This window comes from Zonotrichia albicollis, chromosome 13, assembly GCF_047830755.1.
Source record: "Zonotrichia albicollis isolate bZonAlb1 chromosome 13, bZonAlb1.hap1, whole genome shotgun sequence".
In the NCBI taxonomy this organism is placed as follows: Eukaryota; Metazoa; Chordata; class Aves; order Passeriformes; family Passerellidae; genus Zonotrichia; species Zonotrichia albicollis.
In genome coordinates, this window is record NC_133831.1 from 6550850 (window position 1) to 6568773 (window position 17924).

A 17924-nucleotide genomic window follows, 5' to 3' on the forward strand; every position below is an offset into this window, starting at 1 on the left:
GGCAGCAGAACGTTCTAGCTATTGCCCCAGGAGGGATGAAAGAGGGCAGTCAGAGCAGATCACACACCCAGTGAACCTGAAAGGGAAAGGTAGCCAACCATCCCTTTCCAGTGGTTACCCTCTTCTCTGTCAGCAGAGCAGGATTTCTATCACAAACCCTACCCCAAAGGCCAGCAAGTGGGTAGCTTCTTCCACCAAAGGAATAACTATCCCTTTCACAATCTGGTTGATGTGACATCATTCCTTCAAAATCCAACCTCTGCTGGAAATTACTGATTTTAGAAGTGACCCAAGATTGCCAGCTTCAAGCTTGGTGTTGTGTATTTGACAGCACTTTGGGTATAAGAAGTTCTGCCACCTCCTCCTGCCTGGTCTGTTTTATGTCTTTCACCAGGAATCAGAGAAAAAAGTTCAAATGGAAAGCATTTTTAGAAAATCACAAGTGTTGGTGGCTAGTGAGTATTTCGGGGCACATGCAGGTCCTGAGAACATTTCCAAACACATTTTTGAATTATCCCTTTTTGGCGACTGATAAAACTAATTTGCATCTTTGAAAAGTCCCTTCCCTTGGACTCCTTGGGTGCTGCAAAGCTTTCTGAGTTCTGAAGGTCAGGGTGTGAGCTCAGGGTCCCAAATGGCAATCTAACATTAGATATGTGTTTTTTGAACACCCCCAAGCTCATCATCACGAGCTGCACATGTGATGCATGGCTCACAGGCCTGCAAGCCATCAGGGCTGCTGTGCAGACACTGCTGCTGGTGGCTGCAGGCTGGGCAGCAGTGCAGGGCTGCTCCTTGATCTGCTGGGCACAGATAAGGCCCTGCTCAGAGGATGTGTTTACCTCAGGAGCTGCCTTTGATGGGTTCTCTCGTGGATGAGAGCAGAGCTCTGTGTCTGCTCAGTTTCTCTGAGCAAACAGCTCATTCCAGCTTTCAGCACAAGGCTCTGGGTGCTGCATCCCTGCATTGGGCAGCACTCAGCCCAGGGGATGGATGCAGGGGATTTTATCTGCTCTGAAGTGCAGCCAGGGCTTAGGAGCCTCTTTCACCTTTAGATCAAGGCTGCAAGTCTGATGAGCACTTTGTCATTTAGGATATGCAAAAATGGAGAAAAACCTTTCACTTCCCCTTTAATATCAAGGATATTCTTAGTGGCCTCAACAAAGCAGCAATCACCCGGTGCCATTACAGTGTAGATAATTTCTCTGTTTCGTTCAGTGTTATCTCATCAGTGTTGCAGTCCTGAGCTTGGCACCATTCTGTTTACTGCCACATTATTAGTCCTGAAGGGAAGCTTAAAGTGCCAATTCTTTTTACTTGGGGTTATTTTATGGTAGGGATTCAGGGATGTGCTGGTCATGGCTCTGTGCAGGCACAAGAGGATGAACATTCCCCATTCTCAGGGCTGGGAATGGCCTTCACAAAGCCTGAGGTTCTTTAGGATTTGTGTATTTGCATGGATTTCAGCAGCATGGTGGCTCCCATCTATTTCCCAGCTACAGCAATGAAACCATGACCAGGTGTGCACTGATACAGCACAATAGAACAAGCTGAATGGCAGAGCAGAACAGTTTTACACTAGATTTTTAATTTAAAAAATCAATGTGGTATTTCCCTTCTTTCTTCCCAGACTCACACTACTTCCTGCTGGACCCCACAGTTTGCTGCTACTCGAATTTTCCAAGAAACTCAAGGGCAAATGAAGCTGTATCATTAAAAGGCTCCAGAAACAGTGAGAAAATGAGACTGCACTTATCCCTGTCCACTTCAGAGGCTCTCCTTGGATGGTAACAGTTCTTGTGTTGAGCCAAGAGATTCATACCAAGGCTGACAAATTCTCCCTGGGATCCTGACACTACAACTGCGTGTCAAACACTGCCCTATCACATCTTCTGCTGTTTGGCAAAAAGTGGGGAGCTACTTCTGAGCCTGAAGAATTATTTTCTTATCTCTGCTGGGCCCTGAAGGTCTAGACACACGTCCTGCAGACTGTACATGCACTGCTAGAAATGCAACCATCACCAGAGCTGTCCTCTCCTTGTGTCCAATCATGATGCAATTTTGCTGTGAAATAATGACAATTTCAGACATTACACAGTGGTATTTACTACTCATGATGACTTTACTCATCCTTTTCTAATCCCTCTCCCATATTTCAGGATATTTGAATGAAATTTACTATTTGGTTATCAAGGATAAACCTTTTAAAGGGCGCTTGTAGGGTCCCATGATTTCACAGACATGATGTGAAGCATGTGGGGCTTTCACCTCCTGCCAGATTAATCCCTCTGGTCTAGCAGCTCATCACAGGCAAGACTGAGCAGGGTTCCCCCACTGCCAGTGCAGGGAATGAGCATGGTGAGAGCTCTGAAGCTCTGACAGTGAGAGGAGTCCTTGCTCTGAGATGTTGACATCTCGTGCTGGAGTGAGTAATGTGCTGGGATGTGTGCCAGCCTCTGAGACCTTCATGGCGAGGCAGCACCATAAGCAATTTCAGTGTCAGTTAATTACACTTGAAGACACTGTGGTGGTTGTGGTATCTACACACAAAATAGACAGAGATGCAGAGAGGTGCCTCAGGACATGGTGACTTTAGTGTGACAGAATCAATGAAGGGCTTTGAAGTCTTGTCTTGTTTTCTTTGCAGATATTTCTCTTTGATCTCATGCTGGGATTTGTTTGGGGTTGTTTTTGGGGGGTTTTTTTGACAGGTGTTGGTATTTTTTTTAATGTTAAAAACCCCTTGTCACATATAGCAAGAACTGCTGAATGCAGCCTCTGACATTAAAGTTATGCTGACCTGCATTGCTGAGTTCTCCAAACCTCCCCTGCAGCACCGTGATGCTGGAGTCCTGCAGGGCTTGCCCACTTTGTCATGGCTGTACCATCCTCATCTCCCCAAAACACAGTGCCTGCCCCACAGATGATGATTCCAGAGCCCACCCAGTGTAGGGAAAGCAAAGGGAGGACACTGGGATCAGGAGTGCTGCCTGTCTCATTTTATGGCCTATTAAATGATCTCTGGATGTTTTCTCTTCTCTGTGAAACACTGACATTTTTCAGGATACTTTGGGATGCACAGAAGAAAAGCTTTGTAGCTGCATTAATACAAATAATTCTTTTCCGTGCTTCCTGTGGCACTCTCCCAGAAGCTGTCACTGGTTTTGTGCAGGACCTCTGGCAGAATTTCTCCAGAACTCTTTCTCTGCCAACAGCGTGGGGAGCTGAAAATAGTAAAAGAATATTTTTTCACAAATTAGTGGGGGCCATAAAGTATATTTTTATGCCAGTAAGTATGATATGGTTGTACCAAAGCCATTGCTGTATTGAAGCACTTAAAATATCTTCCCCTGCAAGCTGCTCACACTGGGGGATTTGCTGTGGATGATCTTGGCTGTTCAACCATCCCAACAGAACTTTTTTGTGCCTTTCTGTCTTGGACAGAGAAGACTGGAGGACTTTGTCCTGCTGCCCTTTGTCCTGCCTGCACAGGAGGGCGTCAGTGGTGAAGGCTTTACAGCCATCCTCATCCTCTCTCTGCCAGTGCCAGCATCTCCTCAGTCTGTGTGGATTTACATGCACCAGGGGCTGCAGCTGTGTTTTCTCAGCAGAGCAGGCACAAAATAATGAGTCACTTTGCAGGGCCTTCCAATCAAAACTGTGTGTACCTTAACTCCTCTCTATTTTTCCTTTCAGTGCATTTTACCAAATATACATGAATCAGCAGAGCTAATAGATGTAAGCAAATAGTGCCAGTTTTATGTTCTTTAAGCATATTCTGCTTCATGTCATTGCTAGAGGTGATATTCTAGGCTGTTTTGTTTGGTTTTTTTCCTGGAAACAGACTGTTTCTTTCTTACAGAATACATCTGAAATTAGCAGTAAGGTCAATCTACAAGGTTTTTGTTGAACAGCTGCTCTGATGTGTTTGTTACAGAGTTCACCTTGCACTGTAGAACAAAGGGGGCCAGGGAATGCAAGCACGTGAATTCTGTTCCCTTCTGAAATCTGTCAAATTCCATCCATTGCCCTTCATGGTGGTGTTACTGAAACACCTTCACACAAAATACCAATATCAAAACCAGTGGATTTCCTGGAGTACCTGCGACTCTTGTGGGAATCATTATCTTGTGTAGGCTCTTATAATCAGTTTTTATGAAGCTTGCAGAAGTGTCTGTACTCTGCAGTAGAAAGGCTTTTTTGGATAAGAGCATTTTGCAGTATTTTTTAAAACCTGCCTGGAACTTAATCTGCTACCTGGAGAGTATTTCATTTCCAGCTCTTTGCTGGCTTATTTTTGGGCTGCTGTGTCCTGGCAGTGTGACTCTTTGGTGGTTTGGGGTTGAAGTGTGGGATCTGATCATGCAGCCCCGCTGATGCTGAGGCAGGACCTGTGCATGGCTGGGTGTGAGCTGGGCACTGACAGCCCGCGCTGGCTGCAGCACACGCTCTGCATTCACAGCCAGCTCCATGCAGGGACTTGTGGTGACACAGCCAGGAGGAGAGGAACACACAGAGTCTGGGCTCAGAACAAGAAACAGATTTTTTTTTAGAGCTGGAGTGAAAAATTCCAGCACTATTTAGCAGCCATGTCTCCTGTCCAAACACTTGTGCAGGAAGAACCATCCCATATCTGAGGGAACCATGTGGGTTTTTTCTCCCCTGGTTTCATTCTGCCCACTTCAGTCACCTCATATTCCTGTGCAAAGCCTCTCCCCAGCTCCCCACCCACTGGCCCTGACCCACTCAGGGGGTCTGCAAACACTACATGGGAATTTATGAGCAAAGCTGCTGCTTAGGAGGAGCAGGGAGTCTTTGCTGCTGCCCCTCAGAGCCCTGGTGACCTTCAGAGCCAGTTACTGCCCTCCCAATAATTCACATTATTTTAAGTGGACTTGGGCCCAGACTCAACAACCAATTTAATCTCCAAACCTCCTGCTGAAATCAATGGGCTGCAACATGCATGTTGACTTTAGTGGGATTTCTGTCCTGTGATTCATTCATTGCTCTTTTCTGTATCTGAACCTTTTCCTTTCTATTTAAAGTGTGCAGGGACTGAGCAGAGCTCTGCTGTCTCTGCTTGTTGCACAGAGCTCTTTGCACACCCTTCAGGTTGTTAAATCCCGTGATATTTGAGGAAGAGTATTAATGGCCAGGATCCTGCTCAGGGACTGGCTTTGAAGGCCCCTAGGATGGCATTCAGAGTGCATGGGATTCTCTGCCACTCCTGCCTGGCTCTGTGACTCGGGGCAGAAGGTGGCCTGTGGACAAGCCCAAGGCACTGCCTGAGCATGGGCAGGATCTCAAAAGATTCCCGAAGTCTCCCAGGCAGTTCCTGTCCGATCCAGAGGTGTGACAGGGGAATGACACTGAATTCCTTGAAAGCCTGTGTTTAAAGCCTAAGGGCCCCGCACCTCTATTTTCTGTTTCTGTGAAACTGTTTATTTGAGAATTATACTATTTCTCATATTCCCCTGCTTTTATAACAATACTGAGCTGTAATTAGTATCTTGTGAAAGAGCCCTCATGCTTGGAGAGTAGCATTGGTGTAGTTCATGACAATTAACAGGTTTAATTAACAGCTGCTGTGCGCAGGCAATGTTCAGGTTGGTAACACTCCTGGAAGGTAACATTGTGTTTAACAAACAAGAATTTGTGAACTAAAAGTGCTGAGTAGATGTTTTTGCTGACACCCTCATCTCTTAATGAAGGCTTTTTTTAAAATAACAAATTGCACAGGTTTGCCATCACCACAGGGCATCCCTCATCCATGCCTGGAGAAGGAGGCTCAGGAATAGGAGCACAAACCAAAGCTGTCTCAGCCTTGTTTCCTTGAGGGCTGTTTTCATGCTCTCTATTCCAAAATTATCTCATTACACAGCATAGACCTGTACAGCTTTGCAATAGTACCCTGCCCTCCTTTGGTCTGTGAACTTATTTATATCTGAAATATTTTTATTTGTTGTCTTTTTAATGTCATATTTTAAAGCTTCTCGTGGTGCTTGACCTGCAAATGGATACTTGAAATCAAGATGAGCTAAATCTCTCTATAAGAACAGTTGCTGTGGAAAGAGTACATTTATATTAGATTATATTCAAACTGTGCTGAAGGAGTGGAATTGAACCAAGAGGGAAATATTATTTTTATTGCCTGCTTCTCCTGTAAATGACACATCATTTCATCTGGCTCATTTTTTTTATTGGTATTTTCCCTCCTGCTTCAGTTGCAGAATTACTGTGATTTGGAGACTGGCAATTTTACTGAGACCAACGTCTTTCAGGTAAGGTGCCTTCCACCTCTTTCAAAAAGTGTGCTGCTGCTTCATTTGAAATCAGACTGCCAGACAACATGATTTGGGTTTGTTAAGAACTGCAAATCAGTTTTCAAACTAGAACACTGGCACAGGTCTAATTTGACAGATCTCTGGCATGACAGAATTTAACAAGTCAGGATCTGTGCATAATCCATGTTTGACGAAAGCAAGATAAGGCTTTCACAAAAAAAAAGAGATTCAAAGCCCTGGTGTCTCTCACATTTAGGATTGTTATTGATGTTGTGGAGGACATCTTGATATCACTAACAGATGGCAAGGAGTCAGCAGCTCAGCAAAAATGTGTGTGTCCAACTGGAGGTTCCTTGACTAGAGCTGAAGTCTTTCAGAAGCTGCTGTATTTCCCATTGAGACAGAACTATTCTGATCTATTGAATTATTTTTTTTAAAGTGAGATGACACTTTATCAGAAATTAATTTTGTCTGTTTGATTTTTAAATATTTAATTTTCAAATGAACACTTTTTTACCTTCTTTAGGGCAAGATGAATTCATTATACCTACATACTATAGCCAGTAAAATCCTCTTAATACCTTTTAATACTAATTATCTATATATGTATAAATATGCATTATATATTTATATTTTCATTAGATATCTATTTACAAGATATTCTAATATCTAATTCTAATACTAATTATTCTTTTGGAAAATATTAAGAAGTGAAAGGTTGAATGCCCAGAAGTTCAAATGTGGGTTTCCAAAGAGAACAGCAATTTGTATTGACCAAGAAGGGAAACAGGATCTGCAATGCCTTAAAGGAATGGGGTTAGATCTGATAGAGTGAATTTATGTAAGATCTGATGTTAAAAAAGTTGATTATGATCTCTCAAGTAGTGTCACATTAGTCAACAATACACTTTTTGTTTTGAAACATGATTAGATTTTTTAAAATGTGGAAAATGCATTTAAAATTGTTAATGCTTAATGTAGATATTATAGCATTATTTTATACTAAAACCAGCAATGATTTACACTTGCAGCAGGGCAGGTGTGGTGGCAGTGGCACAGGGCAGGCAGGGCTGGCAGAGGGATGCACAGCACGTTCTGGGCTGTGTCATTGCTGTTCTCTCACTTTCCAAGGTGCTGTGTCCTTGCCATATCCTCTAAGCCAAGGAGATCTCAAGTGTCACAGTGTCTGCTCTCTGGGGATGCTGGCTAATAAAGAGCTCTCCAGCTGGCTGCCAGTGCCTGCTTCTTAGAAATAACCCAAACTCAGGAGGTTACAGAATCCATTAACCCCAGGATGTGTTATTATCCCTAAGCAACAAAGATTTTTATGAGCTAAATCATAGCTTTGACAACAATATATTTCAGAAAATAATGCCATGGTTCCTAAAAGTCATGAAGATGTCTTAGAAGTCATAGGTTTTGGGTCTGAGATTCATTTTTTAACATTAGTATCATTATGATGTCTAATTCTTAACAATTTTCAAGTTTTAAAAAAGCACTAAGTATTTTTCCTCCTGATGAAACGTGGCTTCAGACCTTGGGCTCTGAGGAAATCAGTAAACATTGCAATACAAAAACATTCCACAGTCTTTTAAACACTGAGTGTTAATTTTTAAGGCAGTATGAATTAATTGCAAGTTTCTGACACAGACACAGCATCTAAGAGAACTGCAAGATTACAGTCCCCAGAGTATAATCAGAAGATGTTTTCTTTGGATCCTTCATCCTCTTTCACTGCTGAAAGCATTGAAGCGAAGATGAAACTTTATTATTGCGGCAGAGTCAGAGCCAAGGCAGCGAGTGCTGGTAGCTCTCATCCAGCAGATGTTTGTCACTCTGCCTGACCAACCATTCCTGTTCTCCCTGGCTGCCACAGCTGGTGAAGGAAAACTGGCCCTGGAGCTGTTGGAGTGACAGGCTCAGACTCCTCCAGCTCCCCAGCAGCAGCACTGGGTGTGCGGCACAGCTCAGGTGTGCCTCAGCCAGGTGTGGGGGCTGCAAGAGGCAGCTCCTTTCCTCCTCCTGGGAAATACCGCAGATCATTTCCAGAATATTTTCCAGCACCTGATTTTGCCAAAATCTAAAGCTGATGTTTTTGGAGGCTTTCTCTTGGTGCCCATGACTTCAGATATGTTTTGGAGCTAAGCCTGATGCATCTTCTTGTCTGTCAAGGGCCAAAAAAAATACTTATCATCCTTAAGTTAGTTGATTTACCACACCAATGCTGCAGCTGTTGGGTTTGAGGTCATGGTCTCTAAATTCTATAGCTGGAAAATAAAATAGGATGCTGCTATAGAAATGGCTCACAGCAAACAGCAATTGTTGCCTGCATTTCTGGATTCAAGGGTGGCCAGGAGTCCGGCTGCTCACAGGAAGGCTTCAGCTCTGCTGTAAAAGCAGCCCACATGCAATTTGTTTCTTCTTAATGCACCTTCACCTTGCCCATGGGGAAGGATGCCCATCCAGTAGGATGGGTGTGTGTTTCCTCTGGAGCTGTGTAATGAAGCCTGATTTAACTCTTCCTCATCCAGGAATGCAGACTGCTCTTGCAGCTCTGGTCCAGATGGAATACCCCAGCCCAGAAATGGTTACACAGGCATTGAATGCTCCAGCTAACATGATCTGTGTTTCAAAGAGGAAATACTGGTGCTGGGAAATCAGTAACATGAACCATCTTCATCTTTTTTGAAGGATGAATTTGCTATGGGAATGTCTGTCTGTCTCCTGCGTGGCTCTGAAAGTTTGGCTGCCTTGAAATTTAACTCAGAAGCATTGTAATTAAACCTTGGCATTTGAAGTAATTAAGAAGCAGTCTACATTTTAGCATAATCTCAAAGCATCAGCAGGGTGCTGACAAAAATGAAATATGTTAATTTAAAAGTGTCAAAGTTCCTGTAAGCACGTGGTTCATACTGTTGGCAACAAGCTCTTCAGAAATAGCACTGCAGCCCCAGCAATCCAGAACCCAGCCCTTCTCCAAGGAGGGGTCAAAGAGGAGAGTCCAGCTGCAGGAAACTGAGGGCCAGAGTTAGCACTCCCCATCAGAGAATACATCTTATATCACTATCTCTGCTCCTTCACCTCAAAATTTTGGGAGGTTCAGGAAGCCCAGACTGTGAGCATCTCCAGGAGATACCTAGGAAGGAAGCAGAATCCAAACCACTGCTTAGTACTTCACCTGGAAACTGAATCTTTTTACATCAATAAATAGCCAGAATATGTTTCTTTCCATCAGTGCCTCTGGGAGCCTGCTCATCACCACATGCAGATTCAGAAAAGTAAAAAATGGAGATGTGTTTTAGCCCAAAAGCCTCCAGGAGAGAGACTCAGTCACCTGTCACCCAGTGCCAGGCAGGGAGTGGGTTCACAGGTCAGGATTGCTGCCGTTTTACTACTTGAAGAGTGCTGAAAAGGCAGCAGTGTAAATACCAAGATTTTCAGTGAAGAGGTCAGGACTGGCAGCATCTGTGACGGTGACTCAGCCCCTACAAAGTCACAAGCATTTTGTGGAGCACCCTTGTGTCAACCCCTTGGTGATAAGAGCTTTTGCCTAGTTTAAAAAAGTAGTTCATGAAGTCAAGCTCCCAAGGCCAATAAATCAGAAGACTAATAAAGGTTCTCAGATATATTCATGGCATCCAATAATTTCTGAGCACTCACGAAAAGCAGACGCAAGCTGCGTGTTTTCAGTGCCCTCAGGTTAAGGAAACTTCCCAGTCTGACCATGCACAAGACTCTCTGGAAGTCACACTCCCAGTGCCAGAATTCCACTGCTGGGACATGTGGCATTCACATTCTCTGAAAAATTCCTTTGCCCAGGATTTTTGTCCTGGGAAGCTGAGAAGCCTCAGAGAAAAGGAAAACAATTCTTATCTCATTTTTTGCTCTGATTTACTCATGTGTGGAATGTGTTTGGAGATTGTTTACCCACAGGTGATTGTTTCATTGGATTCTGCTGTGAGTTGTTTTCACTCTTTGGCCAATCAGGGCCAAGCTGTGTTGAGACTCTGGAGAGAGTCACAAGTTTTCATTATTAGCTTTTTAGCATTGAGTAAGTATCCTTTCTGTATTCTTTAATAGAGTTAGTATATTCTTTAATATAATATAGTATCATAAAATAACAAATTAGCCTTCTGAGAACATGGAGTCAGATTCATCATTCCTGCCTTCATCAGGGCATTCCCTGCAAATACAATAGGGACAGAAGCCCCTTCACAGTGGGTGGATCCAGTGGATCCTGCTGGACCCTCTAAACACAAAGCCAGACCAGTTTAACCCATCTCAGAGTCTCATTTGTCTGCTTCCATGAAGTAATTTATTCCTGCAAGGAGAAGCTGCGACAAAGGAACCCCTGAGCTTTTATAACCTCACAGTCTCCTGACATGCAAGCCTTGCTCTTCCTGCTGACTTCCTATCTCTCTGTGCACCCACCTCACTGACATCACTCCTCTCCATCTCTTAAGAAGTTCATTTTCTAAGTTCTCCTCCTCCTATGTCACTAGATTTCTGATGCGTGTGCAGTAAAAATGCCAAGGAGGGGTTTAAACAGATCCTGTATCAAAGCACATGGGGATGGGCAGTGTGTGAATGTTTTATTTCAGCAGGCTCAGGGCAGCCTCCTACCAAGATCCATCTCTCAATGCCAAGGTTTTGGAAACCAAGCACGTTTCCAGCAGAAGCTTTAGCATGAGATGCTCCCCTTACTCAGGTGTGTGTGTACCTGGAGCAGCTCCTTCAGCAGCTCCTTGGCATTTTGGGGCTGACTCACACAAACCACATTTTCCTGATGTGTGTGATTAATCTTGATATTAGTGACTAATAGTGTCTATCAAGTTTTTTTCCCATTTTTCTGTGCTCTGTAAACAAGCACATCTACAAGCCCTTCCTGCACCATGGTTATGGCAAGTGGCAGCCCCAGCTGGCTGCATTCCCCCTCCCTGTGTGCTCCTGCAAAGCAGGTCACAGGAGCAGCTGTCCTGGTCACAGCCACAGCCTGTCACACCTGGAAATCCCAGTTTTATGTGCAGCAGTTCAGACGGTGTGCTTTGTTTTCGTCGCCTGCAGACCCCAAACTTGCCTTTAGCTGCATCCACATCTAAAGGTTTGGGGGTGGGAGTGAGCTACAAATGGCTTTACATAGTGATGTGAGTTCTAGTGAGAGGAATCACACTGCAAAATAACACTCAGACTTCACAGACTGATGAGATTACACTCCAGCATGCTTGTACTGGCACTGCTGAGTGGTCAGGTCCCAGTGCCTCGGTAGAGTGATTGCTTGCAGTTCCTGATCTTCCACCCATGCTAACAACCTGCTAACTTGGGTTCACAGTAAACTCTGGATTAAGCTAGAAGTTTCAATGGTTAAAGGTAAGGCCTTTAGCTGCCCTCTGAAGAAAATTTTTAGTTTCCCAGGACCTAAGACACAATGTCTGGGAAAAAGAGTCAGTTAAAGGTAAGTATGCCTGGAGGAAAGTGGCACTGTGGCAATTTAACAAAAGTGGCTGTGCCAGGCTCTGCCTCCCACTGCAAAGGATCCAGCACCCAACAGGCAGAGATGTCCATGAACGTGTCTGTCCCCTTTTGGGACATTTTGGCATTTGGGACATTGGCATTTTGGCCCTGACCAGCTTTCTGTCGCAGACTATTAAGTCTGACCCTGTTCTGCCATGCAAACTATTTCATTAATGATTGGGTGCTCCATCAGTCATTTTTGTCTTTGGGCATCCTACAGCTTTGCAGGTGTTAGAACAGCCCAGTTCCACAGGGATTAGGGATAGGTCACACAAGAAAATGTAGGGAAGTTTCACATCCTCACACTGATGAGTTGGGATAGCTGGATGTAGGCAAGAATAAAGGCAGAAACTGGATGAGCCATTGGTCTGCATGGCATCTCCTGCTTCTGTGGCAGAAGAATTTGAAGTACAGATCACACTGTCACTTATACCAAGAACATTGCTTTGTGACTTCCAGCTACTGCTCTGGAGAAGCCAGTGGTGCCCCAATCCAAGGCAGGAATGGAGTGTTGAGCAGACTTCCTTCTCTATACTCCTGATTCTCACTGCTTAGACTAAAGTGGACTTAGATTATCAGAAAAATGGACGAAGCTGGAAAATTTTTACTTGGATCAGGTGTCCTGGCTGGCCAACTCAGTTTTGCTCCACTTAGTGGGAACAGTGCCAAAGACTGGTGGCCTGGCAGAAGCTGTGAATTTCAAGGCTTTCTTTCTGTTTTTCAGATTAATTTTAACTTAAGTTTCCCTCCAAACTGAAGTTAATGAATTCCCACTAATATTGGATCCTTCATGCTTCCTCAATTACACCTCACCTGCTATTGTACAGAGCCAATACAAGGCATGGTCACACAGATTTCCTCATTGTAACAATCTGTCAAACAGCAATGATTTCTGAGTGCAAAACTTGTGGCCTCCTGCAATCCTTCCCATCTAGCCTCTTCCAGCCTTTAAAAATAATTCCATACTCTTTCCATTCCCATGAGACCTGTAAGTCTGGCACCTCTTGGTTCTGTAGGACGAGAAAGACCCTTTCTGTGCTAGCCTGGTAAGATTTTAGCATTAATGGGGTTTTTAATTGTTTTGTTATGAACTACACAGACACAGAGCCCTTTGGCAAGGGCACCCTGTAGAAATAAATTGAGTCATCATCCTTATAATAGAAAAGCTAATTCAGTATGGATCTGTCCTCCAGTTAAGGGCATGCACATCCCTCAGAGAATGGTTTTACCAACTGACCAGACTTCTGCTTTAACCACTGTTTGCTTTTCCTGACAGATCCTACTGTCCTGCCTATGGAAATTACTTCTTCATGGCTGTAGGACCAGCCTGATCCTGGGCCCCCCTCTAACTGTGCTGCTCTACTTTCACGTCTGCTGCATCATCCAATGCTAGAGGGACTGGGCTTGTCCTGCCCAGAACTTAATTGTCCTCACCTTTCTGCCTTCTTTCTACACATAACGTAGCAATACAACCCCAGGTTTGAAATACCCTTCCCCTTAATATGTGAGTCTACAGAGGCTGCAAAACTTCCATCTGGTTACAGAGAGAAAAACTAAGAATTTCAGGTTGTTGTCTGTCCATAGTGAAGATGTGTTTGTCCTGGATCAGCTCTTGCCACCATTGTTATGACAGTGGAAAAAGGCGTTCTCAGACACTTCCTCTTCAGCCTTGGCTTTCTTAATGCCTTCTCTCTTTTGATTTGATATCCTCTTCTTATTAGGAAGGAGGGATTTCATGTGGGACTGGGCTAAATGGAATTTTAATGGTTCACTAATTCCAGTATCCTGCAAAAGGTGTTGAGTCACTTCACAAAATGGCTCTTGGTGCCCTCTCCATGACCAGGATGCTCCATGCAAACTCCAGACAAGTGACTCCACTGAGCTGCCACCAGCCATGCATTGGAGCACTGTGGGTCACACCAGGGAACAGATCCTGCAGGCAGCACCCTCAAGAGCCTCCATGTGTGCCCTGATAAAAAAGCAAGGTTCCCATCCAGAGGTGTGCTCCAGGAGCTGGCTAAGTGAGCTGCACAGCAGATCTGTGCAACCACTCTGCCTGCCTGGAGCCATTCCCTGCTGGCCACACAGTCCCAGGCCACCTTCACTGAGGATGGCAGACACCAACAACTCTGGGCGGGTTTGCTCATGTGTGCTCAACATCTGCTGAAAGGAGCTCAACCAAGACAAACACTCTGGTGGCCTCGTTCTGCTGGTACCTGACCCATCCAGGCTGTGCATGCCTTTGCCATGGGAGTCTCTGCTCCAGCACAGAACCAACACCATCCATCACAGCACTGGAAGTCTTCCAGGATTACTCACAGGTGGTTCAAATTTTGTCTTGGAGTCAAAACTTGTCTTGAGATTTGTCTCCAAGGCAAGATTTGAACCATCTGTGAGTAATACTGTGAGACTTGAAGGCACCAGCGGCCAAAAGCTGTTTTCTTGCAGAGTTCCTCAGTGAAGACAAGGTGCATCATTCCTGCCAGGCACCTGGCCAGGAGGGCTGTCACCAGGAGCCAGGACCTCACTGCTAAGGCCAGCAGCAAGGGGAGCAGCATGGTCCAGAAGCACAAGAGGAGAAGCACAAAATGCCGAGGAAATGACATAAGAACTTGTCTTTGCACAACAGCAAACCAGGCTTGGGGAAGGAAGCGACCTGCAAACATCTCATTGCACTTTGGTAAGACAAGCTGTACTCAAAGACTCCACACTGGTGACATTGCAAGTACCACACAGCATTTGTTTTTCTGGGTGGTAAATTGAATGGACGTGTCCTGAAGGCTGTGAGGGTTGTGCTGTACAGACTGGTTTGGCTGGGTTGGTGCTTTACTGTGGTTGATAGATTTTTATCAGATGCTTTTACTTGTTAAATTTTCCTTGGTTGTGGGAACACTCCAGCAAATAGTAAAAATGATGGAGCACCAGAAGACATGCAGCCAAGGAGATCATTTGTTTGGCTGGATCCCTTCCTGCACAAGGGAGGCTTTGTGTGAGCTCACAGAAGAGCCGTGTTCATCTTGCTGTGGGCAGAACTGGCAGCAGGCTTCAGGCTTTGTCTCCATGCAGAGTCAGGCTGGCTTGGTTCTCCACAGAGCTGAAAACTCATTATTTCCGAGGTTACAGCCAGGCTGCTGGGAGGCTCCAGCTCCTTGTGAGAAGTGCCTGTCTCCCAGCAGCACTGGCAAGGAGGCAGCCGGGCCTTTGGACAAAGGAAGATGTTTGTGCTGGTCTCAGAAAGGAATTCCATGCTGCCTGGGAGAGCTGCCATGGGGTCGTGCTTCTTTGGCAGTGCTGACCTCCTTGGAGAGCTGCAAAGCTGGAGGAACCCATGGCCTGTGGGTCAAGGACACGGGGTGGTCATGGCTCCACCAGCAGCTGGTCTCCAAGGTGAACTGCTCTGGTAGAGGTACAAATGCAGAACTGGAAACTGATCAGGTGAAGTATAAATGCATGTGTGGAGGATTGGCTGCAGTGGCAGGGGGTGTGATGGCAAAGGGACAGCCCTCCCTGGGGTGCACATCACTCCTGCTCCTGCAGCACCAGCTCCCAGGAGCTCCTGATTAGGCACTGCCACCAGGCTCCTTGGCACCAGCTGTGCCAGGCAGGACCCAGACCAACAGCTGGGTGGCCAAGGCTCCAGAGGGCTGCAGCAAACACTGGCCCCCTGCTCACATCTGAGGTACATCTGCACCACAGTGGGTGTTTCTCTGTCCATGACTCTGCAATTTCCTCTTACAGACCCTGCTTTGTCACAATCCGGCTGTAAAACTGGGGGAACAGTAGCACCAGCCTGAAGCTGTCCCTACAGGCATACCTAGTTTTAGAAGCTTTGTGAGGGTGTGGAGAATCATTTGAAAGTATCCCTGTTGCTGGATACAGACCATGGCACAGCAATGTGCTCTGACTTCTCTGTGCTGGATGCTCAGGGCCAATGGCAGTGGGTGGCAGGTCTGTTTAAATGTGTTTGTGTCTCCCCCAAAAGCTGATGATGTGGCCACAGCTTTTTTGGAATTAGGGGTACAAGTCAATCTAACCATATGTACGTGAGAAAAATCAATGCCCTGGCAAAGCCAGTCCTATTTCTGGCTAGAACATGTCAAAACTCATCTTCAAAATGCATCTTGACTCATAACCACATCCAGTTCATGGGAGGAACCTTGCTTCCCGCCTTGTTGGGTGCAGGGATGAACATCCTTCATTGAGGGATCTTCACCACATACAGAACTCAATACTCAATTGAATGTTTTGGGATGAAGAGGAGGGAACAGCATGCATGAGGCATAGCCTGGAGTTCATCTTTGCAAGGCGGGATGGGGATCCCATGAAAAAGCTGAGCAGGGGGACATGAATTAAAAGCTGTCTTCAAAGCAGTGTTTGTGTGTGTTGGCTGATTAAGACTGTAAAGATAACTAACACCAGGTCTCCACACCAGCCCATGGCTGTGCCTTAACCTGAGACAAGCCATGTTTCAGTAGGAAGGGGAGAGGCAGCTGAGTGACCCAGCAGAGCCATGATGGGATGGTGAGCAAGGATGTTATCACTGACAGCCAAGAGGTTCTGCAGATGCAGAAATGTGGGCTGCAGATATTTAAGGTGTTTATAGCTCTGTCCAGCCACACAAAGCTGTTCAAAGGTCAGCAGGAGACCCAGCACTTTTCTGCCAGATTTGTCCCTTGCTAAACAGCAGACTCCAGAGATCTTGTCTTCAGACAAGGTGATGTTTGAATGGCTGAACAAATATTTTCATTGACTTTGCTCTGGGAAACAGATGGGATGTTATGGCCAGATTTGAAAATAATAATAATAATAATAATAATAATAATAATAATAATAATAATAATAATAATAATAATAATAATAATAATAAAGTAAAAGCAGCTCTCTAGCATTTCAGTGAAAGTAGGTAAAGCTTGGCAAACTTCCCATAACTGCAAGCAGGGCTTTTTGCTGTGGGCAGTGCCAGGCAGCATTAGAAGGCAGCAGGCAGCCGTGGTGCCCAGAGCTGGGCAGCCCAGGCGCCAGCTGGAGGAGCTGGCAGCACACTGGCCAGCTTTCCTGCCAGGAACCAGCCTGGCCAGCCAGTTCAATAGCCTGCCTGTGTGCCACTGGAAAGCATCAAGGAAGATGTCACCAGTGATGAAATTGCTGATAATCCAGTGTACTCTACCAGGGAAATTATCCATCAGAGAAAAACATTAAAATTGCCAACTCTGTCCTTGAATGTCTCTGCCCAAATAGTAGCACCTTGTGGAAGGCAAGTTCCCTTTCAACACAGGATTTTGCTGTGGTCCCATGCAGAATTTGCCATGAGAGAACAACATCTCAGCTGCGTACCAGGGCAGCTCTAGCCACCTCACTCTGCAAAACAGCCACCTGCACATCCCAGTGTCACAGCACCACTTCAGCCAGCGACTCAGGCATTGGCCTTTGCATATCTGCCATGAAACTCCAGCTTATGCTGGGCCTGATGCTTTGCTTATGCATTTCTACATCTCCTCCAGATCCTAGGAGATGATGTTTGTCTTCACTCTGCAGTCCTGGTAGGAAGGGCCAGTAAGCTGGGCTCAGGATGAGGCAGCCTTCCCAAAGGACAGCTGATCTTCCTCCTGCTTTGTTAAGACAGGTTTAGCAGGAGTGGGTGTCACATTTGCCTTTTCTCTCCAGGGCTGAGTGCCCCAGAAGAGCAAGCATCACATCCTCCTTGTTTTTCAAAGATCCTGTGAAGATCTTGGACTGCAAGTCAGTCAGGACTCAAATATAAAGTCCTCTTGGGTTTTTTCATCATTCAGTCTCAGGCACAAAGAAAGGCCACTGGGTTTTTCAGTGTCTGGTTGAATCCACATGCTTATCTTTCCAGAGGTACTTTGGAGTCAAGGCTGATTTCCTAAGTTGATGTTTTGGGGCCAGCCATAAGCAGCACCATGTCCCAAGCTCTGCTCTGTCACGTCAGGCTGGTGGCTGGTGCTGAGGTCTGGCTGCACCCAGCCCAGAGGGGCTTGAGGAAGAGCTGGGACTTGGGGAGGTGGGGGGATTGAAAACTGGCCCAGAATGTGGTGATTAGCAGCACAAAGTCTAGCTAATCACAGTGTCTCAGGGGTCAAAACCACATCCAGCTCTGTTGGGAAGTAG